This window comes from Vidua chalybeata, chromosome 2 (assembly GCF_026979565.1).
Source record: "Vidua chalybeata isolate OUT-0048 chromosome 2, bVidCha1 merged haplotype, whole genome shotgun sequence".
Lineage (NCBI taxonomy): Eukaryota > Metazoa > Chordata > Aves > Passeriformes > Viduidae > Vidua > Vidua chalybeata.
In genome coordinates, this window is record NC_071531.1 from 91,371,369 (window position 1) to 91,395,088 (window position 23,720).

A 23,720-nucleotide genomic window follows, 5' to 3' on the forward strand; every position below is an offset into this window, starting at 1 on the left:
ACAAATTTTAAGGAAATTCTTAACTTCAGCTCCCTTTAAAACATTGGTATATAGAGAGATTTTTAACATTGCTAGGTGTTCTTTTAAGAAGCTGGAGAAGATTGTTTGAAAAGCAGTGATCAGGTAATAGATAGCAAAGGTTCACTACTACAATGGAAAACTGTTGCCTGGGATTCTCCAGGGATGTGTCCTGAGTTGGTAATGTTTTGTATTTACTTCAGGGACCTGGATGATGAAGTAGAAAGTATGTTTAGCACATTTGCAGATGTCACAAAGCTGGTGGAGTAGCAATCAAAGTGATCCTGACAAATGGGACAGCTGGCCAAAAAAACTAGGATGAACTTACTTCAAAGAGGAGAACGCAAGGTCTGCACTTAATCTGCAAAAATCAAGTGCATTAACACAGAATGGGAAACAGCTGACTAGGCAGCAACTTTGCTGAAAAAGATGTTGAGGTTGCAGTGACTCACAAGTGGGATATGTATCAACAGTGTCATGCTATTACAGTAAAAACAAACATGAGGCTTTGCTATTGAGAGCTGCATGTCTAGTTCTGGGCAGTGAACTTCAGCATATGTGGAGGCAGTTCAAAAGAAAGAAAGGAAAATGACCAGAGAATTAGAAAACATGTCAAATGAGGCAAGAAAGAAAGGGCTAGGGCTTTAATTTATTGAATCAATGACTGGAGAGATGTGAGAAGCTTTCAAATAATCACAGGTTGTCATCTGTTCTCTGTATCTATTGTGGATATCAAGAAGAAAGAATGTGCTAAAATTACATAATGGAAGAGTTACATTAGATACTAGCAAAAAGTTTTTGACAATAGAAACTAGGCAAGAATACATGGGGAAGTGGTGAAATTCTCTGCTTTAGATTAAATACCTTAAAATAATAAAGCAGACATCAGTCCATAACCATACCTCTCTCATTTATGCAGGCTTGGCACAGGAAGGTGGAATAAGATAACTCTTTCTGCCATTTTGGCCCCATTTTCCATATCTCTATCGCTACTCTCATGATGTAATTCTAGTGTTAACTTTTCTACTTGCAGTTAATTTGCTCACATTTTTGAAAGATGGTCTCAGTAAAACTCCATCTCACCTCTGTGGTTCATAGACTTAATTTTCTTCTGGTGTTCTCCAACTTTTACCTCTACTTTCACACCTTAATCCTTTACATTTCAGCTTTTTCCACTCTGGGACACCAGATGCCAAGTCCACTGGGCAAGCCTGTGAAACTGGTGATCCAACTGTGTCTAGAAGCTGGGGAGTTGGAGAGTCTCATCTCAACTGGAAAATAAACTCCTTGGTCAAGCTGCTGGAAGAAGACAGTCTCATTGGCCTTGTGTCACTTCCCTGTCACATAACAGGATATAACAGTTCACTTGTCACAGCACTCCTAAGAGGAAGCTGTGTACAATGGGCCAGGGAAAGTTCAGAAGCATTTTGTACTCATTGTTGTGCATCCTTGTACCCTTGGTCATTTGATCACTGCCATCTAAATGGCTGTGCCATTTCTAAAAAGAAGCTGATATTTGTGAGGCAGACACAGACATCAGTAATCAGGGTGCTCCCATGACAGCTTTATTCCCATGAGGTATGTATGGTTGAAAGTGATAGATTTTATATTTTTTCTATTTTTATCCATTTTTTACTGTACTCCTCATGTTTGTTTGCTATGTAATATTCATCCTAACAATTACAGGATATGCCAGGAGCATATTTTTTATTGGCACCTACTGTGATTTTTAAAATTGAATTAAAAAAAAGAAAAATAATTTACCATAACCCATCCATTCATCACAGTCATCTCCTTCATTATTCCTCCCTCACCTTACCTCACATACTAGACTGCAGCTAATGTCTGTCCAAAGAAGTGGGATGCTGCTGGGACATTCCAAGGTTTTGAACAAGCTTGGGTTTGGCTCTGCAGTTTTGGGCATCCATGTGTCATTCAAAGTACTTTCATATCTAAGGCAGATCACAGGTTTTCAAATATAAGCCAAAGCCACTTCTTGTTCAGATAACTTATCTTCACTCTGTCCCCTTGACTTTCCCAAAGTCAGACATGGTAACGGAGTACAACACTGAGGCACTCATTCTTTTCTACGGATGAGAAGAGAGATTTCTGAGGGGCCCTAAGGGACCTAGATGATAACCTCTTGCTGAAACTCAGTGGGAAATGGATGGTTGCAATCTCTGTTGGTAAACTTTACCCTTGAGAGAGACAAGAGGGACAGACAAATCAGATGGAGTGAGGCTACCAGTAACTATTGGACAACAGGCTGGGAGCAATCCAACACAATTATCATGAATCTTTCAATATCCATGTCTGTTTATGGGCTTAGTAGAGTGAGAAAGCAGCTAGGGACTTCCCAGAACACTGCATAAATCCTTTGACACTGAACAATATGTTGTTATTCCTTACCCTTTTATTTTTCTCCAAGAAAGCCCATTTTTACCTATATAAGAGATTTCTTCTGACATTACACCCCTGTTATGTTTGGTGGCCATAACACAAGGAGGCACAGAAGTTTAGGAAAGGACTGCTGGGTTTGTAAAAAACGATAGTGAATCCAACCAGGAGAAAAAATAAATGTGGTCATCTTTATCTGATGGGAAAGTGTTTGTTACAGTACTCTTTGAAACATTTCACACTATCCTGTTTGCAGAAACTCAACTATCCTTGTGACCTTCCCTTCCCTTCCCTTCCCTTCCCTTCCCTTCCCTTCCCTTCCCTTCCCTTCCCTTCCCTTCCCTTCCCTTCCCTTCCCTTCCCTTCCCTTCCCTTCCCTTCCCTTCCCTTCCCTTCCCTTCCCTTCCCTTCCCTTCCCTTCCCTTCCCTTCCCTTCCCTTCCCTTCCCTTCCCTTCCCTTCCCTTCCCTTCCCTTCCCTTCCCTTCCCTTCCCTTCCCTTCCCTTCCCTTCCCTTCCCTTCCCTTCCCTTCCCTTCCCTTCCCTTCCCCTTAATATTTACCCTGGTTCCCAATTTTTAGTTTCATCACATTAGTCCTAGCTGTGCCACAGTAAATCAACACTGCACTACTAACTACGGCTTTCTGCATATAAGTTTTTAATCTCAGGGAACTTGGCATCATGTCTTTCCTGTGTTTATTTTTATAAAGGGAGCTTGTTCAACTGGCAACGCTGTAAAACCATTAAGAGAGTCTGTCCACTCCTGCTATAGATCACCAGTCCTTGCTTCATAGGATATCCTGCTACACTGCCCTCCCAAAATGCCAGGGCCAGCAAAGAAAAACGAGTGCTTTGCATAGCAAATAGTTTTTATGACTTACAGTTAATGGACCTTACTATTAATTGGCAGAATTACAGCTCCTGTTTAGTTGATGAAAGTAGCTGTCTTGAAAAGTTATTAGGCTTCCTTTTGTTCTTGCTTCCCTGCATTTTTTTTCTCAAGATTGATTACACAGTGACTCTTTGAACTTATGTTGAATGTTTCCTTTGAGGATCTACTTGCATCTTGGTTTCATATTCTTTGTTAGTCTTTCAGTATTCCAGCAATCCAGGGATAGTAGAAGGAAAGCAATAAAGAAAAAGCAAAATAATTAGTAGTGTCAGGAAAGTATTCCTGAAAAATGTGAGTCATATGGTAATATCAATAACACTGAAAATGTGAATAGTATGAGAAATACATATGCAGCCTTATCAAGGCAAAACAGTTTCGTGATAAAGTAAAATAAACTCCATTAACAGAGATGTAGTAATTCACAGAGCATCTTAGGTTGTGCAGTGTCTGTATCTGCTGGCTATCCTAAATCAATTACTTCAGTCAAGACATGGTTCCCCTTTCTCTGGGGTGCGGCTGTGGATGGAGGGAAAGCAATTTATTTCAAAAGCTGATTCAGCAAGAAACTCTGCAGGGGCCTATCAATGTACCATTAATAATCAGAGATGCTGTAACAATTATCAGTGGCATTGTAAATCATTTGCACAACACTATTTATTTCAACATTATTCAGCAATTTTATGTTTCCTGAAAGACAAAAAAGGTTTTCATATCACAAAATATGCTCTCCAGCAGGAAGCAACAAGCTGTATAACAGGCTTTCAAAATATTGTTTGCTCTTATGCTGTATCTTTTTTTGTGTGTGTGCAAAGTTAAGTATTCAAGAAGATGAAGTCCTTATAAATTTGATCTAAACCAGTGATATTATAAGTAGACATTAAGAAAATGTCATGCTCACTTTCACTAACTCATCTTGGTTTGAGTCCCCAATAACCTCTCTTTTCATTACCCTCTGAAGTCTGGTTCTTCCTTCAAGTGAAATTAATAGAAGATCAATCCTGGATATCTCTTGGTATGCCTCAGTCTAAACCTCTATTTACTGCATGCAGAGGGCTTTTCTGAAGCATGATTTAACTGAAAAATAATATTGGTTCATACAAATGCTGATTCAATTCTTCCTTGCATTTAATTTAACAACCTTTCTTTTTCTCTTAATGAAAACTCAATACCAATTCAATACAAATTGTTTGGCAGATTTGCCTTATATGCAAATTCAAAGGCAAGGTCAAAGCAGCAGTAATAAAGCTGTGCCTGAGTTCCTTTCTTACAAGATCTAGATGTTATTAGAAATGGCATTAAAAATGTCATGAATACAGAGGAGAAAAATGAAAGCTAAGAAATAATCCAGGAGACTGGGAAGCAGCCGGAACGAAATAAATGTTAATTAATACCTTGCATCACACAGGCCATTTACTTGTATTGATGGAGCTGAAAAAAAGTACTGGTAAAGATAGGTCTGTTTGAAATTAATATTTTTAAAACATCAAGATCCCATTTTCAGCATGAAAAAAGGACCACTGAATGAGCATGAATGCAGCTGTATTTTAACAATAGCGAATCATTTTCCTTCTGTTTTGTTTTACAGTCTTTGAAGAGTTTCCACTTGCTGCATATGTGTTTCAGGAAAAATACTCTTTTTTTGGATAGAGAACGAATTTTTCTGAAAACCTTGAGACTATTTTGCTCTTAGGATTTTTGTCCCACTAAGCCCTTATGCTGAGTAAAAAGCCTGCTGCTTCCTTCTTTTAGGGTTATGTTAGTTAAAGACTTCTTTTCTGTTTACTTTGCTAGTGATCATAAAACTGTCACCATCAGCAGTTCAAAGCTGGCTTGCTGCTTTTTGCTGTGTAACCTGGAGCGATTACAGCAGTGGTTCTCAGCTGTTGCTTCTTACCAAGACCGACACAAGTACCTCAAATACAAAGAACAAACTTTTGGTTGCCAATTGACTGGAGATGGTGTTTTAAAAACTCTACTTTCAGCTGTGATTATTTTTATTGACTAAATAGTATTTCTTCAATATGACTCCAGAGAGAGTGGCTGCCCCTTCAGCCTTCCACAGCCTGAGACGCCACTGCCCCACTCCTCCTCGGGGTCCAAGTGTCCGCAGTGGAGCAGCCCGAGCCCCCATGGATGAGGGCAGGCTGCTGAGCTGGTTAGATCGACTGCTGCCCATCATCGCGGTGGGTCCTGCCTGCTCCCCTTATTGAGAGCATTTTTCCATGATCACGGGGCTGTTCCTGACCTCTTTGTCCCATATAGAGGCCAAGCAGAGACTCTATCGATCTGGACCGCCTGCTGAACGGGACAGAGCAGCTGGTCGTCTCCTTCATGAGCTCGCTGGTTTTGGGTGTCCTGTGTTAGTAGTCATTAGTTTTTGAAGCTGCCCGGGCCATTAAAATAAATGTAGCAGTTGTTCTACCCACTCTGCCCCTCCAAAATCTAATTCACTCCCACCTCCTTTTTTCCCAAAGGCTTTACGGCGCGCATCAAAAGCCCCCGCTACAGGGATAACCACAAAGGCCGGCAGCCCAGGCAAAGCTGGAAGAGGCACATCGCTGGGGCTCGGTCGGCAGCTGCAGCCCTCGCAATGCACCTGCCCAGCGGGGAGAGAGCCCGTCGGCATAAACACGGATCTCTTGGGGGCCCGGATGCCCAGGAGCTGGACTCAGCCGGAATTGGGTCGCAAGGGCAAGAAAAGGGCAGCGGGGGTGGGTGTGCTTGTGGCAGTCGGGAATGAGGGCAGAAGCGCCGCAGAGGTCTCTTGCGGGCAGAAAAGAGACAGGGGCGAAGGGTGGGTGACAGCACCGACTCCGCGGGCATCGCGGGGGAGGCGCCAGATGGCCTCGGGGACTGCGAGGGACCGGGCACGGCCGTCCCGCCGCCGGCGCCGGGCGGGGAAGGGGCGGCTCGGGCACTGAGGGAAGAGGCGGCTGCTCCCGAGAGGCACGTGGGCCTCGGGGGCCGTCAGGGAGCCCCAGGGCAGCCGCCACACCCTGGGCGCTTGGGCGGCCTCACGGGGCCAGGAGGGACCCAGGCCGGGGCGGGCAGGGATCGAAGCGGCGGATACGGGCCCGCCAGCCGGGAGAGAGATGAAAGGATGAAGAGCGGGATGGATGAGGGAGGGACGAGGGACGCAATCGCCATCCCCCGCGCCCGGCCGCTCGGCAGCCCCAGGTAGGGGCCGCTGATTGACAGCTGGCACCGCCCCCCCCGGCGCTCTCATTGGTCGCTGCCTACGCCGATCAGCGCTCGGCGCCGCCGGGGCCTGCTTCCCATTGGTTAGCTCCGCCCCGCCCCTCGCATGGGAGCCGCAAGGACGGTGAGAAGGCGGGGCCCGCGGCTGAGGGGGCGGGGCGGCGGCGGCTTAGCCCGCGAAGGCGGCGGCGGCTGGAGCGCTGGAACGGCGGCGGCTGGAGCGGGATGGGACGGAACGCGGCGCCAGGTGGGTGCGGGGCTCCGCTCCAGCCCCCCGCAACTACCGTGCAGGGAGGGCAGGAGGGCGGGCGGCGGCGCTCAGAGGGTCCTTTCCCCGCCTGCGAGGAGCGCGGAGGGGGAGCAGCTGTTTTTTAGCGGTCTTCAGCCCGCGGGGATAATCCCGGCGCTGCCCTGCGGGAGCCCCTTTCTCTTCCCGGCCGCGGCGGGGGCGCCGGTGGGTCGCTCCGGAGCTGCTGGCTGTGCTCCGCTGGCCCGGGCTGAGCTGCCCGTCCTCGGGCCCTCTCGCCTCAGCTTTGTTCCGAGTCCTCCCGCCCGCCTCGGCCCCTCGCCGGTCCTCGGAGCCGCGGGGCACGTTCACTTTCCCCCCGCGCTCTCGGAGGGAGGCTTCGGAGCCCTCCGTGCATGGGGTCGGGGACGGGCCCCCGAACTGTTCCCCGTGTTCTCCGCAGCGCTCCGTTCGGGCAGCGGGGATACGGCGCCCATGCTCGGGAGCCGCCGGCCCGGGGACTCGTTCCCTGCTCGTGTTCGCCCCCCGAGAGCGGCCCCCGCGGCGTGGCACCGCCGAGGCTGTCTGATGTCCAGCGCTCTTCATGTACTTAAGAAATAATCGTCTTTGGCTTTGAAGGGCGTTGGGAGTCCTTGACAGCTCGGGAACTTTTAAACCGTTCCCCGCCCCACTACGTTTGGGTTTTTTTAATTTTTTTTTTTTTTCTACTTGGCTCTTAAGTAAATGTATCGCTGAGAAGAAGCCTGGAGTCTGAGTGAGTGCAGGCGTGTGAAGACAGGGATTTATCTCAACTGCTCAGTGTCTAACACTGACCTAAAAGCAGTTAAGAAATGCTTTGTTTATTCTCTTTCTTTCTGATATAGTTCAGTAATTGCTGCAGATAACAGGAGAAGAGCTGATAGTTTTAGGTTGAGCAGTAATCTGTGAAGTGGGGCCAGTACTTGAGTGATGGGTTATTGGATACAGTTGTGAGATTTCTTGATAGAAAACACTTCAAAGCACAAATGGTGTAGTGTGTGTGCTGTTTGTGCAGGACTAGGAAAAAGCTGTAATTCTTTGTGCCTCTTCTGTAAACTGCAGCGAATGAGGGGATGGTATTCCTATTAGAAAAAGATGGGGGCAAATTACGAAAGCAGCCAGGAACTTCAAGAAACTTTAAATCTGGGGATGAGGAGGTTGCAAGATTGGCCTTCTTTTTAAAACTTTACATAGGGAATAAAAAATATTACGTTTAGAGGAGACAGACCGTTGTTTTGACTTTGGCTGATACAGTATTTTCCATAAACTAATAGCGAGTGTACTTGAAGAGAGGAATGAAGTAATGGAATAAGGTTGCAATTCTTATCCTCCTGTAGGCTGTCCCACACTATGGTGCTCTGTAGTTCAGATGTGAAGTTATGTGGCCTCTAATATATGGACGCTGACATGATACAAAATAATTATGCTGCATTAGTGCTCAAACTGGAAATTTGTGAAAGTTACTGGTTACCGTGCTTGCAAACTTCAGTGATTGAAGATGAAACCCTGTGTTTGAGCCGTGGAACTGAGCTTTGTCAGTTGTTATGCTACAGCTTTTTGCCTTTTAAGTTCTCATCAGAAGAAAATACCCTAAGATGGAAAGACAGTTATCTGCCCATGGGGCCCCAAGTCATTCGTAGTAAGAATTAGGATGTTTTATCTGTAGCTATTCATTTGAGACTAGGACCATACTATGTTTTCCTTAAGTGATGTGGAAACTTGATTTGTTTCCAGCTGAATTCTGGGGATGAGTTGTGCAAAGCAAACTTTTTCTGTCTCTTGCTGGAAGATTAGTTTTATATTAGTGTTTATATAGCTAGCGGCAGTATGAATAGAGTTATTAGGCAGTGAACACAGAGATTTTGTTGTACATGAAATAATGTATAATTGAGCCAGCCCTCTTCTCGTTTTCCATGGCTGTTTTCTTCAAATAAAGAGAAAATAGAAAACATTATTTTTATCAGATACTGAAACAATAGTCTTGATTATACTCAATGGTTACAGAAATGGAATAGTCTTTGTTAATCTTCCTATTTGTCCATGGAAGTATTAAAAATTACTTTACATGCCAGAAATAGAATTGCTTGTGCTTTAAAAAGGTATTTTCATAGCAGGAATCAGTTACTGTGGCTTCATGTTTGATTTATATGGTGTAACATGTGCGACATTTCATAGTTAATAACAGCATAAACCTGTTTTGTTTTCCAGTATATGCTTATCTGTAAAACATGCCTCAAGGGATCATGATTTTAGGAGTAGCAATATAAACTCCTTGTACATCAGCTACTCTTTAGTGTCCCTACTTTAGCTCAGGTTTATTTACTTTATTCTTCAGTGAGAAGGTACATGCCATTTACTTTTCTGAAACAAGAATAACACTGTCTGCGGGTGATACTGCTGTATGGGGGAAAGAGAAAGAAAAGCCATCATCTGACAGATGATGGTGTTTTGAAGTGTCTTATATAGTGATGAGAAAGACAGGGTTTCTGAAAAGCTAACCAAACAAGAGCAGATACTTTGGTGAAGAATTCCAGAAGAGCTGACGGTGGTTCAGTGTTTCCATCACTGTATCAGTGTCACTTGGACATGAATTAGCTTTCATGACTTTGCAAGTCTTTGTTTTTTGATTAAACTTCCTGCATGAACAGTCACATAACGAAGTACTCTTCGTTCTTTTGAGCAGTTTCAGAGCACTGTCTTCCAGAGTTCTCTTGACTGCTTTGCGTGAGGAAGGAGCAAAAAATACTGCTGCAGGTAATTTCAGTCTGCTCTTGCAGGCCTGTCTTTAGCTGATGTGTACTTAATGTTGTCTTGTAACTGCACTGAAATCTAATACAGGTTGTATAATACAACTCTTCTTGGACTTTTCATTTCAAATGAGATGTGTTATTACTTCCTGGTTCATGTGTGGCTCCAGTTAAAATTATTAGACAAGTTGTGGTCGTTACTTTTGACTTGTTTTTATTTTTGCTTGCATAGGATCCTGAGCCACAGGCAGTGTTATCACATGAATTGCACTACTGGTATAAGTTACTGACCAGGCTGTGCATGCCCAGTGGGTTATGATACTAGGTTTTGTTAATTATCTCAATAGCAGAAATACATTAGTGTATAGTACTGATGAGGAGCAATTGGTTTTGTCAGGCTAATTTCTTAGTTCTCTAATCTAAATGGCATGCAGTATATGGAGATCATTGATGGGATCAGATTACAAATGTCTTCTAGTATAGGATATAAATGTACTTTGCCTTTGGAAGCTTCCCTGTACAAGGAATATGATGAGTCGCTGGCTGTCACTGTTTATTCTCTTAAAAGGTGGAGGTAGAGGGTGACTGTTAACTTCTCCACATGGAAGGCTCACATACAGAATACCTGTGATCTAAGAAAAATCAATGTCTTTATTGAGAATTAAATTGAAGCATCTTGAGCCTTAACACTGTAGCAGAACTGCCATAGCACTTACATTCTCTCCTGAGAACTTAGTCTGCCTTTAGAGGTAATAATGACAATAACCTCAAGTTACACCAGAATTATTTGTTACATTTTAACCAAATGTTTTCCTTCACATTTAACTATAATTTAGATCTAAGCAAACTTTTGATAAAAGCTATTGAAATGTTGAATTGGGTTGTTTTCTTAACTGGTAAAGCACAGATGTTTTTCACCCCTGTTTTGAAAATTCAAATAACTGAAATATTTTTAGCTATTGTTGGATGTAATTTAGAAGAATTAAAGAAGAATCAAAATTTAAGAAGAATCAAAATGCTTGGGAAGAAATTAAAAAATTTGTACAAACAGCTGGAGATCAAAATGGCAGCCTTTGTGCTGTTTTAATCTGTGAACTTGGAGCTTATCTTTGATTTCTTCATTTTTGCCAGGTGAGGTAGCTGGAGAATTATTTTCAAGGCTTCTAAGTACAGTAAATATTTGTTGCTTTGCTGGTTTTAATTTATGTTCAGGATTTATAGGCATCTGGAATTTGTGGTATAGTTTTTCCTCTCACATACTGAAATATTCTGCTATTGAACTGATCATGTTTTCTGTCTCTAGAGATGACCCAGAATGTATGGGGATTTTTTTTTTTGTGGACCTCTCAATTCAGCAGAATTTTAGTTACTCCTTCAAGATTCTTGGAGCCCCTTCCTATCTAACAAATAAAATCTTTATTCTAACAGTTTTGGTAGTCAAATTCAGTGATAAGGGATAGTGTGTGTTTCTAGTGAGTGTAAAGCATAGTATGTCATATTTATTAAATATATTGGTTTTGAGTACTCATTATACTCGTGCCACTTGCATGCTTGAACTGATTTACTCTTACATTTTCAAGTATCTGTTTTAGCAGCAGAAAAATTGAGTGTTATTCAGTGCTTCAGCTGGCGGGTTCCAGGTTTCTTGGGGATATTCACAGTGGCAAACTACTTTTCTCGTAACAAGTAATAGTTGGAGAGCTTGTGTATGTAATGGGTGATGCATAATACATCAAAAGATGTTAATAGTATCCAGTGAACATTGGAATTGATTTCTTGATGTTGGTTTTGAAATCCCACAGTTGAAAAGGTCAGTATTAAGTGATGCTGAGGAAAACCATTCATCTTCTATGGACTTGGTGTTGTCCTAACAGAGCAACAGGCAGCTGTGGGGACTAACATGCTAGAAGACAAGGCCTGCAGAGCTTGTTTTATTTTTAAACTTGAAACAGCCTTTGGAAACACTTCTTTGAGAAGTTCTTCTGCCTCATTACACATGAATGGATAAATGAAGTTTGAACTTGTGAATTAGAAGGGGGGATTTAGTGGCAATGTGGCTTTTTAGTTTGTTTTCTGCAGCAGTTAGGTTCTTGCTGATGAGTTTTCTGTAGAATGTTGAAATTCTCTGGAACTTATATCAGCACAGATTTACTGCAGAGTTATTTCCTGGGAAAGTAGTGTTTTTCTTTATGAAGCTTGGCTGCTGCTTTGAATGCTTAAACAGCTGCAAACATGGACAAGAATACATCACTTCAAATGAAGCTTTTGATTTCATGCTGAATTTGAAGACACTCTTGTATCAATGTTTTTTGCACATGGAACATTGAAGTTTCTTCTCACCTTTGCATGCCAAGTCAAGCTGGAGTGGAGCTGCAGTTAAATCTTAAGTCATATTTAATGAGGACGTCTTGGTACAGATATACAAGTGATTTGGTTACAGTATCAGGTTATTTAACTGAATAGTAGGAGAAGGGTATTTGCATTGCTAGACAAGCAGATGTGCAAGCCATGTGCTTTCTATCCATTCTTTTGGCAGAAGGAACCAGGAACTAGCATTTCAGCAGCTTTTTTTTTTTTTTTTTTTTTCCCTAGATAGAGGAGATGCTGTCTCCTTCTGCTCAGCCAGCTTGCTTCTCTTGAAACTTTCCCTTCCAATCCTACAGGTCTTGTACATTCTCACTGTAGCACTCACTGTATGTTTATAGCTAATAAAGAGTTGTGAATCTTGGGCATGGTAAGTGTGATATACCTGAAGGTTGAAGGTGAGGTGCAAATGCCTTCCAGAGGAGTGCCTGAGAACGCACTAAGGTATAAACTTTCAACCCTCACATGAAGTGTAGCTATTATAACATTTGCCTCTGTCATCAAGCACTGCTCATGCCCTTGTAGACTATGATGAAATTTCAGGTATCCTTTGATTCCGGGTGGGTAGCTCCACACAAGCACATAGTGAACATTAGGAGCTACGCCTAGTTATAGCTCAAGCTATTCATGCTGTAAAGACAGACCTTCATGTCTAGTTGTTGAATTTCTGTACTGGATTTGCACTGGTAATGACAAGAGAAGCTTCCATGTTGGTGTGCTAATAAGTGGTTAAGTTTTTAACATTAAGGATTTTTATCATCCTGAAATATCTGCATCTGAAATACTAATGTAACATCATTGGGATTCTGATCTTTTTTCTGGAATACTTGCCATCTTACCGGAGAAGGTGTGTGCTTTGTGAAATGTTATGGTTGCTGTACTAACAATTCTGAGGGCCTTGAAGCTGGTGTGGATCTGCAGCTTGCTGTCATGCTTGGTCACAGAGCTGGCTGAAGCACTGTCTGACTAGTTGGCTTGATACTGGAGCAGGTTTAGAAGTCTTAAGTAACTCCTGTATCTTGGAGGGTGATGGCAAGGTTCTGTTCAATGTGATTTTGAAGTCTGCTTGCAAAAACTGGGGAGAAGCAGGTAATACTCCACAGCTGGGGAGAATTTCAGAACTTCTGTTGTCTTAGCTGCTTGGAATGGACTAAATATTTTATGTTATTTAGTAAATTGGTCCAGTTACTATTTCTGTGCATTATTAATGAAGGACAGAGTCAAATATTGTAGCAGACTGAACCCTCAAACCTCTGGCTTTCTGAAATGTACAGAAATAAATCTTATATAGTATGTAGTCCAATCTGCATGTTTCTGTTAGCCATTTTTTTCTCTTAATCTGAAACTATTGAGGCAGCAGTGAAATAACCACCTTTACTGGGTATGTAGTATGTATTACTGCTGCCTGTGACAATGACTGCTGAAACCCCAAATTCATTGCCTTCTCTTCTTGTTCCATGCTTTAAAATGAAGCTGTTAAATGTTTTGTGTACCACTTCCTCATCTGCATTTTCTGTTCCACTTCCTCTTGCTGGAAACTCTTGCTCATGCATTTTTTTCTGAAATCTTTTACTTCCCTTTGAAACTCACTTCTTTATCCTAGTATTCCCCATAGAAAAGACAAACATGATGAACTTCTGCTTTGTGTCATTTCTAGTAAAACCACAGATGCCTTATTTTTAGAGAGTGAAATACTTGGGAGATGTAAAAAAAACCCCAACAAAAACCATAAAAACCCTTCCCAGTTGCCACGTGCATCCCTGAAAAATTTTAAAATGGAGGAAAGTAGATGCAAGACATGAAGTGTAAATCCTTGCCAAATGTAAATCCTTCTTCCCTTAGCTGAGTGAACTGCTTACTATCAAATTTCTTTAAGCCACAGAATGTTGGTTTTGGCAGGAACATCAGAAAGAGTTTTCTTTCTTTTAAACAGTTGTTGTTTGGAAAACAAGCATATGTTTGGCATCATCATAGACTTCTAAAAGAGGAAAAAGTGATTTTATTTTCAAAACATATAGTAGAACTGTATTTTCACCAGAATCAAATGTTAAATGTTTCTGGAAGCTTAAATATAATAGTGTGTCCGTACAGTTGGTTGTCAAGGTTGAAACAACAAGCACAGTTAGCCCCAAAGCTGCTAAATGCTAATCCAAGCTTGGTAAGTGTTTTTCTCAGCCAAGTGAGCTGAGGAAGTTAGAGAAGCACATAGGCAGCTTAAATGTTGAGGTTAAATGTTGAGGTTCAGTTATAAAAAATATATAAAAGCCTTATTTTATACTTTTGGTAATGGTGATGTTAACTGCAAGACCTGTGACTCTAAATCTGTAGTTCAAGTATCCCCACTACCATTCATCTTGGTGTAATTATTGCTGCTAATGGTTTTGAATATGAAGCATTAGAAAGTATACTGAATTAGGTTTTGTGAACCTAAGGGATGACAGTCTAAATAGTGAACGGCTTTGATTTGTTGGTCAAAGATAACTTCCTTCATGCCTCATCACAGAACAATAAATGCAGCATAGAGCAGTCCAGGTTACTCAAAGAAGTTTGTCTAGGTTCATTCAGTTATAGGGATAGGCTAAGAAAGGAGAAAAGCGACATGCTTTGGCACTGGGTGGGACACATCAGGGAGATGGAACTGTGAGGGTGAGAAGTGTGGGTGCTGAATCTAGAGGAGTAAAACCAGTGAATTTAATTGAGGGTTACTGAGAGTTGTAATCTCTTTAAGATGTTTAACCTGATATTCTAGAGCTAAAATATGGAGGAAACTTCAAACAAAAGCTTGTCTGAAATACAAAGCTTGAAGGACAAGTGTTCTTTTGTCAGAAGTGTATTTTTGAGGCTTCTAAATCCACTTTGAAAAAGTACTAAAATAAATGTAACTGTAGGAAGATAAGACTATAGAAATAATTGAATTCCACTGTGGATTAGTTAATTTGCATTATATTAGTAGTGTTCTCTGAAATATGCCTTCCATACTTTTTTTTGCTCATTTCTGCAGGTGTATAATGAAGTGTTCATCCTCTTTTCTTGTTCAAAGCATGTAGGACTTGATGATTTAAATCAGATTCTTATTGGCTGTTAAAAGAAGAACAAACTTGGCCAAAGTGGGAACCTTAAGCAGTATGTTTTTTTGTAGACTTAAAACAACTTTTGGTGATTCTGCATATAAGAGAATGTGACCTATGGAACAGCTGACCCATAAGAAGTAGGTTTGTTGCAGAACAGACTTACTTTTATTTACATGTTAACTTGGATTAGGCTACTCCTAAATAAATGCCTTTCTAAAGGGCAAAATACCTCTATACTGTTGTAATATTTGAAAATGAGGTAATTGTGAAAACACAGTATCTTGAAAGTGTTGGGGGCACTTATCTCTTTAAAAAAAAGTGTGATTCCCATGGTAATCTGCAGCAAGGTTTTCTAAAATAACAAAGCCAGTATTCATCTGCGCTGTGCAGAAGGAAACACTATATTATTTGGCATCAGATGATAGTTTTAAGTGGTACTTCATAAAGTAGGCTCTGAAAGAAAACAACAAACCCCAAACATCAACAAAAATCTCCAAACAAACAAGATTCCATGTCTTCTTGGCTGATCTGTTTTAGTTCATTGTGCTTGATGCAGAATTTGCCAGAGGTTTCATAACCTGTAATAACATGAATGGTCAGCTCGAATGATTGTGGTGCTTACACCTCCTCAGCACTTGTTGGTCATAGAGGTCACCTCTGAAGAGCTACATGAGCATTTCAAACTGAGGTCAGCTGTGGTAGAAGAGTAAAGGCATCAAATTCTGCATCTGGTGTGGCTTTACTTGCAACCTTCTACCCATCTGCCGTGCATGTGCTGGTGCTCTTTGAACAAAAGCTTAATGCACTGCATATCAGTAGTTTTAATTGAGCCTCCCTGTTTGGTTGTATTTTATTCCTCTACTGCTCTTTTGCCAGCACCAAGCAGCTGTTAAATAAAGAGGGAAAGAGGAAGCCATGTGTCACAGCTGTGCAGCTCTGGCCCTGCCCTCTGGGAAGTGGAGTTGTTACTCTTCAAAGCATTGTGTGGTTTCTGCTTTTTTATATGGAGGTGGGAAGAGGTGGATTTGAAATTGTGTTGGGTTTCCTGCTGTCTTTTCTCTCTTCCCATCCCAGAACGAAGTGGTCAGTAATATCCAGAATATTGTTGCTTCCATTTCCGAATGTAAGCCACACATTGCTCTGGAGCTGTCAGCTGCTGCCTGGGCAGGCATGGCATTGCCCTGGGACATGGCAGGCCTTCTTTCCTGTGACACATCCTCTGCCACCACTCCTGCCTACATAGGGTTAAACAGAATAACTGCTCTTCAAATGAAAAAAAAAATTCTTGCATGTTTATTGGCAGCCCATGTCTTTCAGCAACCAGTTGCCATATTAAATGTTTAATTTTTTTCCCAAAAGTCAAGATATTTTGCATCTTACATGATGTAGATCTGTATTTAATTATTGGAAATCTAAATTATTTATAGTTTTCAAAATGTTAATAGAGGAAGGCAAAATTGAAATGGCTATTTTCTGGTTGTTGGAAAATTGAGGAAGGGATGTAGACAAGAAACCAATCCAGAATAGGATAATTTACCTGCATCACATTATTATGGAAATATCTTATATGTATATATTGTATGTGTTGAGTAATTTAGGTTTTCTTTGTGATCACATCATATTTTAGTAATTGTTTCTAAATCTCTTAATGGAAATTACTTTGTAAGATGCTGTGTTTGTGGCAGCTGACTGCCTCTTCTTCCTTACCCCCAGCAGAAAATACTAAACATGGCTGTGAACATCATAGTGAAGTAATCTGAAGGATAAGATTTATTGAATTTATGGGAATATGTAGTGGGAACAGGTAAAATTAGTCTCTTTAGTTAGTATCAACTGTGTGGTGTTGAATCTGATGGTAAGGCAGTAGATGACCTGGATGGGTTATGTGATTAGGATAATGAAGTCGATATTTTTCATTACCCATATTAAGAAAGTATTTTAAAATTCCTTTTTATGAAACCAGGTCTTAATTAAAACCATAAAAATCCCATGGTAACAGCAGCCATGATTGTTTTAAGCCACTTCAGCCTTCTTTTCAAAAGAAAAACTGGACTTTATTTCACATACTTCTGGATTTCTGGTGATTTGTTTGGTCTTCCTAAACTGCTAAGCTCCTCTGCACTGAGTGGCATTTGAGGTCACAGATCCATGCAAAACTGCTTTAGTTTAACTGGCTTATAAATAAAAATGTTGATAACAAGAAAGACCCAAAAGAAACAAACAAAACTGTCTGTTGCATCCGACCCTTTAAAAACAGGAGGAGGCGGGGGAAAAAACCCTAGAGAAACTGGGATAGACCTGAACCATGTAGCTAATGCTAAAGTACGCCAGTCTCTTTCAAGAACAGCGTTCCAGCTGGGATGAAATAAGCAATAATTCAATACATAAGTTTTACCTGTTAAAATGCTTTAATTTCTGTCCCTCCCTTCTCACCCACCTTATTTCTTTACATAATAATGTCCTTGATTGAACCCCATAGGTCAGCTGTAAGGATTCATTAACTGTTGAATTGCAGTGAGTTTTAATTTTATAAATAGTGGCTCTTTAATGATTAATCTGTACGATACCTCTGTGTGTTTGAAGACAATTCATATGGTTTTTGAGACTTTAAAATTGGGGGAAAATCCCACATGTTTCACAAATACCTTCCTAGTGATAAAACGTACTGGTTTTCTGTATATAGAGAGATCTGTAGGTACACAAGGCTTTAAAAATGAAATAACTAGAGCATTACTACATGCATACCTAAGTATGTGCATATGAGAGAGCTGTTTATGAGAACAGAGTATTTCAGCTGGAAGGCATCTACAGCCATTGTCCAGTCCAACTGCCTGACTGCTTCAGGGCTGACCAAAAGTTAAAGCATGTCGTTAGGGTCGTTGTTCAAATGCCTCTCAAACATTATCGGGGGTTGAGGCATCAACCACCTCTCTAGAAAGTCTTTTTGAGTGTGTGACCCCTCCCTTGGTGATGAAACACTTCCTACTGTCCAGCCTGAACCTGCCCTGGTGCAGCTTTGAACCATTGCCATGTATCCCGTCACTGGGTCCCAAGGAGCAGAACTCAATACTTCTCTTTTTCACATCCCATCCTTGGGAAGCTGTGGAGAGCAATAAGGTCACCACTCAGCCTCTGTTTTTCCAAACTAGAGAAACCCCAAGTCCTCAGCCACTTATTACAGGACTTTTCCTCACAGGCCCTTCTCCAGCTTTGTTGAGCCTCTCTGGACACATTTCAAGCACTTTCACAACCTTCATAAATTGTGCAGCTGAGAATAGTAGACAGTCCTTGAGATGAGGCCACTGCAACACTGAATGCAGCAGGGAAATCTCCTCTTTTGTCTGCCTGGTGATGCTGTTTGATGCATCTTGGGATGGGGTTTACCCTCTTGTCTGCCAGGGCTCACTGCTGACTCAGTCTGAGCTTCTGCCATGTAATCCAGATCCCTCTCTCTCCCAGTTTATACTTGTGCTTGGCATTACTTTGTCCCAGGTGCACAATCTGACATTTGGACTTGTTAAATTTCATGCTATAAATCATAGCCCAGTGTTCCAGTCTATGTAGAGCCCCCTACATGAAAGCCAGAAGCACCTCCCAGTTTGGTATCACCAGCAAACTCAGTAATGGTGCACTGCACTCCTGCATCCAGATCGTTGGGAAGTACAGGAACAGGACTGGCCCTGGATCCCTGAGGAGCACTGCTGGGGACTGGTCACCAGCTGGATGGAGCCCCCTTCACTTGACAACCTTTTGAGCTCTGCCCTTCAGCCAGTCCTGCACGCAGCGCACCATGAACCCACTCGTACTGCAGCTGGACAGCTTGTGCAGAAGGATGCTGTGAGAGTATCAAAAGCTTTCCTAAAAATCCAGAAAAAGGCATCTACTGCCTTCCCTTTATCTACTAGATTTGTGACCTTATTGGAAAAGATTACCAAATTAGTTTATTAGTTATGACTTTCCTTTTGTGAACCCATATTGACTGTGCCTGATAATTGCATTATTCTTTAAATGCCTTTCAGTATTACCCAGTATAATCTTTTCTTCCATAATTTTTCCAAGGACTGAGGCTACATTAATAGGTCTGTAGTTTCTTGGATCTTCCTTCATATCCTTCTTGTGAATTAGAGTAAAACTAGATCCGGATCAGCAGGGACCTCTCTTGACTCTGAAGACTTTTGGTAGATGATGGACAGGGGTGCTGCTGAAGCATCCACTGGCTCCTTCAGAACTCTGGGATGAATCCTAACATTCCCCATGGAACTGGAAATATTCAGCTCATACAGCTGGTCTCTTAGAATTTCAGTGTCCACAAGTGGAAACTCACTGTTCCCACACTCATGGTCTTCCAACTTGGGACTGGGCAGCCCCAGGTCCATCAGTATTGTGACGGAGGCAACCTGACCAGCAGGTTGAGGGAGGTGATTTTCATCTTCTGCTTTGCTCTTGTGAGATCCCACCTGCAGTGCTGCATCCAGCTCTGAGGCCCCCAGCCTAAGAAGGATGTGGACATGTTGGAGCAAATCCCTAGGAAGGCCATGAAAATAATCAGAGGGCTGTACCGCATCTCCTGTGAACACAGGCTCAGAGAGCTGGGGCTGTTCAGCCTGGGAAAGAGAAGGCTTTTTGTGACAGGACAAGAGGTAATGGCCTTATACTGAAAGAGAGTAGATAGGAAGAAGTTCTTTACTCAGAGGGTGGTGAGGCACTGGAACAAGTTGCCCAGAGGTGTTTGGATTCCCCATCTCTGGAAGTGTTCAGAGCCAGGTGGCTCTGAGCAGCCTGGGATAGTGGAAAGTGTCTCTGCCCATGGCAGGGGGTTTGGAACAAGATGATCATTAAAGTCACTTCCAAACGAAGCCATTCTGTAATTCTCTAATGGGAAAAAAAAAAAAAAAAGAATGCCATTGTTTTTAATTCACCCCCAGCAGTCACTTAATCATCTCCCACAAGTCCAGTGTTTTGTTTTAGACCTCTTGCTATTTATGTACTTTAAAAAGCCATTTTAAGGGATCATAAATAAGTTCCCAATGAAAGCAAGCTTCATATCTCAGTTGTGGTTTTTTAACAAAGGATGTGGTCTCTTAGGAGGACATAATAACAGGGAATGTGAAGTTTTTCCATATATCTACCTAGCTCTAGATCACAAAGCATCACATCATTCTGTCTGCCAGGGTGAAGGATGTGCCTTCTGTTCTCCAAACATTAAATCTGAGTCCTCTTATGTTTTTTCATTTCTCTTTCACCACCAAGCTGTGGGGGGAATTAGACATGGAGTGATGTGAGTTGTTGCTTTCAGCTAAATCCAGATGTAAAAATATGTCTTGGCCCTGAATGGGTTGTGCTAGATAGAGCAGCTGCTTGCTTGATCCAGGCTGTGACCATCTGCATAATTTTGATTCCATGGAATTGAAGTTGGCTGTCAGTTCCAGCAGTGCTGAGTTGTTTAGTAGGACCTTGGTGCTGCCTCCTTCCCTGTTGCACTTCTTTATTGGTGTGGTGTTTTTTCCCCTTTTTAAAAACATCAGTTCTGTTTAATTTCTCTTTTTTTCCTGGACATTCTGAAACCTACTAGTTTTTGTTTCTTAATCTTGAGGTGTCTCATTTGTGGTTTGTGTGTGTGTATGGTATTTTTGGCTAATGCTTTTCAGCAGGGTTCTGTGGCCTGTCCTGATTCATGCTTCCCTTACTCTGCCACTTCTCTCTAACATTTTGAAACTGTAGAGTACAAACTGCATTACCCTCTACTATTTCTGGAGTTGTATGAGTGAAGAAAATACTAAGTTTTGTTCAGCACAAGGTGAAATCTGATACTTGATTTGAATGTTGGCTGTTAATGACCTGAAAATATTTTTAGATTGATTTTGTCGCCAAATTCAGGTACTTTAATGAAGCATTTAACTTGAAAGTCGCATCACCTAGCCTTGAACTAATCCCCTTAATGAACCCATAGGTTTTCTGTCTGGAGTACTTACACAAAGCATCTGTCTAGATGTTCATGCTTTTTAGCAGTGCCTGCTAACAACAAGAAGTAAGGTTGAATGTTCCAGAAAGTACAATTTAAGGGACCTTTCTATTTCAAGAAACATATTCTTAAATATTAGTAATTGAAAATCTGTGCTGTGTAATGCCGGGTGGATAACAACTGAAATTAGAGATGCTGTCTGCCGAGGATGACCCATTTTTAGTGTTGTACATGAGGGTGGGGATCCACTTGAGTAAAGCCATCAACATTAATTTTGTGAAGCATTAGGGAGACATCTCTAGGAGTGGAGCTAGGAGGGAGCTCTTTGCTATTCTGTAAAGATGTGTACTCTGACCTTCTGGAGAAGAGTGCAGGGCAGTACTGGGAGAAGGAGCAGGCTGATAGTACAGAAGACTTGTACTGTGATATTAGGGTTGTTATCTGTGAAGAATTTAGGGATGGTGAATGCTGCCAGCAAATCTTTTCAAGTGTTTGAAAACATATTGATATCCCATCTGAAATCTGTTCCTTTTCAGAGGTACTGGCCTTTTGTCTTTCCTGGTGGTGGAATAACACTCTCTTTTTGGATCAAAGACAAGAGAGCTACTTCCTGTCTCTTGTGGTTGGTACTAGTAATTTGTGGTATGATCTTTGTTTGGCTTCATTTGCAGTAAAGAGTCAGTGCTGACCATAAGAAGAGAGTGTAGTCCTGGGCAAGCCTCTTGTGGAGACACCAAAGAGGTGATAGATCTAGGGATGGTCAAGCTTCTTACCAGTGCAGAATGTCTGACAAACCACTGCTGTTTACTGGCTGGCTTGTAGGCTTGATGGGCTGGCTTTTGTAGATTGCAAAATCTCTGAAGATCAAGTGTTTAACCTCAGATAAATTCCACAGGATGTTTAGGATTTTGTAAGCCTGCTGTTTAGGTGGGTTTCCTCTGTCCAGTACTGAAGGACTGCTATACTCAGTCAAGTAGTGAATATTTGTACCGTAATCCAGCGAGTGAAATGGAATAAAAGAGGCACCAGGTACTCCACACAGGTTGGATTTTTTTTTACTTTATCTGCCTGTGCTCTGAAGAAAAATTTCAAGAACTTGAACTTGTTTGTTCCTTGGAAGGAATTGGTGGCAAAGGACACACTGAGTGTGGTGACTAAGTCTGACTGTCAGAGTGGTTCTCAAGAAGATGCAGAGTAGGAAATTATCCCTTGAGGGCTTGTCAAAGGGCAGATTGCTCTCTGCGCTCCAAGGACAGTGTTTATCCCAAGTAATTTTCAGGATGCTGCAGAGGCTCATGGATTAGACAGCAGCAAGTGAATCTTTAATTGAAGACCACCTGGAAAACATGAGTTGCCATGTCTTTATGCTGCTCCTGTTCTGTACTCGAATTTAAGACTGGGATATGGAACAATCTAGTTTAGAGATTTAACAATAGTCTAGTTTAAAGATAAGAAACTTTTGAATTGTCTTGATCAATGTTATGAAAGCTGCTTAGGATATGCTACTGAGAGGCCCCTCAGTTTTAAGTAATTGATTGTATGGCTCTTTTACAGAAAAGCTTCTGTCCCACAGTAGGAGTACTTAAGATCAAGGGGGACCTAACCACTAATTGATGTGTGGTTCTACTCTTTGAAGACTTCAGAACCTATCTGGATTTTCCAAATGTGTGTTGCAGAGTTACAGTAGCTTCCAAGATTGAATTTCATGCTTTTAAGATAGAATACATGCACAAATTTAACAAGGCAAACCAGTACTGAAGTTTTAAACCACTTACTTTTTTTGTGTGTATGCATTGGTAATGCAGTTACTTGAATTCAAACTATAGTGGTAAGCTTTGGGTCTCCATATATGAAAGCATATATTAAAAACCCTCCCCCCACCCCAGAAAGCAGACTTGAAAATAAAATCCTTTTTTCACCATTTTCATGATGACCTGCCATTTGGATACTTTTAATCCTCAATCTGTGTAAAAGTTATGTCTTGCATTAAATCCTTTATGGTTTTTTCCTGTGGATTTCTGAAGTAATCCTCTGTGTGCCATATAGCTTGTTCTTCAAATTGCTTGCCTATAATATCTAGGAGTTTTGTTTAAAAAGCTTTAAAACGTCGATTTTAAACAAAATTCAGCTGGATAAAAATTTCTTGTACATTCAGTGTTACACATTCTGCATGTCTAAATTCTTATCCTGTTGAAACTGTTTAGTACTTTCTGTAATTTAGTCAGTGAATGCTTCAAATGGGGCATTTGGCAGAAGAGTCAGTGATGTTCTTGATAATGAGTAAAATGTTTTTATAATGGCTTTTGTTTTGGTTTTTTTTTGGTTTTTTTTTTTTTTTTTCCTCTTAGGGATTTCATGGGAAAGAAAGAATACATTTGAAAGGGAATGTGTGTTTTCACAGTTGGGCAGTAGATAGGTATTGCTGGACTGTTAGTGGTGTACCAAAACATATTTTCCTTCCTGTATCTTGTGTTTTCATCATAGCTATATATCTTAAATGTGGAACACATAGTCCAATATTTTGTCTCTGGCTTATCCTGGGCCTTTTTCAATGTTCTACTTATAAAAAAAATCTCAAAAATCTGATTGCAAAAAAAAAAAGACCTAAAACTGCTTGACATTGAGCATGTCTTGGTGTTTGTATTTAGCCAGGTAAGGATTTAGACAGAAATACATGTCAAGATAATTGATTTGATTTTCACTGTGAAAGCTGAGATTTGTTTTCACAGCGTGGTAGTTCTCAGCTTTCTTTCCATCCCTGTATAGGTTCTGTATTGTTGATCTGAGTGAGGAGTTCTTTCATCAGAA

General features: G+C 41.3%; 1 protein-coding gene across 2 annotated transcripts in view; it reads left to right on the forward strand.

The window, feature by feature from the left end:
* Nucleotides 1-6,678: 6,678 nt before the first annotated feature.
* Nucleotides 6,679-23,720, forward strand: part of WASF3 (WASP family member 3) — a 67,578-nt gene continuing 50,536 nt past the window's right edge. Inside the window, exon 1 of one of the 2 annotated variants that reach the window (XM_053936298.1) lies at nt 6,679-6,750. The gene's annotated coding sequence lies outside the window, so the exon portion shown is untranslated. Of the gene's footprint in view, nt 6,751-9,467; nt 9,523-23,720 lie in introns of those variants that run through there. The other variant, XM_053936297.1, reaches the window with a different exon arrangement.